Source organism: Aethalodelphis obliquidens, unplaced genomic scaffold, assembly GCF_003676395.1.
Source record: "Aethalodelphis obliquidens isolate GAN/ISIS:26980383/991018 unplaced genomic scaffold, ASM367639v1 scaffold54, whole genome shotgun sequence".
Lineage (NCBI taxonomy): Eukaryota > Metazoa > Chordata > Mammalia > Artiodactyla > Delphinidae > Aethalodelphis > Aethalodelphis obliquidens.
This window is the reverse complement of record NW_020837998.1, coordinates 2,432,403-2,433,207: the sequence shown is the minus strand read 5'-3', so window position 1 is coordinate 2,433,207 and position 805 is coordinate 2,432,403. Positions and strand designations below refer to the sequence as shown.

General features: G+C 42.6%; 1 non-coding gene across 1 annotated transcript; it reads right to left on the bottom strand.

Moving 5' to 3' along the window:
• Nucleotides 1-384: 384 nt before the first annotated feature.
• Nucleotides 385-457, bottom strand: TRNAG-UCC (transfer RNA glycine (anticodon UCC)). The gene has a single exon. It is a non-coding gene; the product is annotated as a tRNA-Gly (tRNA).
• Between the last annotated feature and the right edge of the window lie 348 nt (nucleotides 458-805).

Here is an 805-nt window from a genome sequence, read left to right as displayed (position 1 = left end):
ATAGTGAATTATATTGGTTTTCTATTGCTGTCATTACAAGTTATCACAAATTTGGTGGCTCATGTTGCACTCATTTATTATCTTACAGTTCTGTAGGTCAGAAGTCTGACATGGATCTTACAGGATAAAATCAAGGTATTGGGAGGGCTGTTTTCCTTTCTGGAGGTTTTACAGTAGAATTGGTTTCCTTGCTCATTCAGGTTGTTGATAGAATTTAATTCCTTGTAGTTTTAGAACTGAGGTCTTCCTTTCCTAGAGGCTGTCAGCCAAGGGCCATTCCGAGCTTCTAGAGGCCATTAGCATTCCTTGGCTAAATGGCTTCTACCCTCCATCTTCAGTTTTTTTTTTTTTTTTGGCTGTGCCACGTGGCTTGTGGGATCTTATTTCCCCAACCAGGGATCGAACCTGTGCCCCCTGCAGTGGAAGTGCAGAGTCCTAACCACTGGACCACCAGGGAATTCCTCTACCCTCCATCTTTAAAGCCAGCATTACAAATGTCTCCTGTCTCTTCTTCCACCGCATCTCTCTCTGACTCTTCTGTCTTTCTTTTCCATATTTAAAGGCTCATGTGATTGCATTGGGCCTGCCCAGATAATCTAGGATAATCTCCCTATTTTAAGGTCCATACCTTAATCATACCTGCAAACCCCCCCTTTTTTTATAGATTTATTTTGTTTATTTATTTATTTATTTTTGGCTGCGTTGGGTCTTTGTTGCTGTGCGCGGGCTTTCTCTAGTTGCAGTGAGTGGGGGCTACTTTTCGTTGCAGTGCACAGGCTTCTCATTGTGGTGGCTTCTCTTGTTG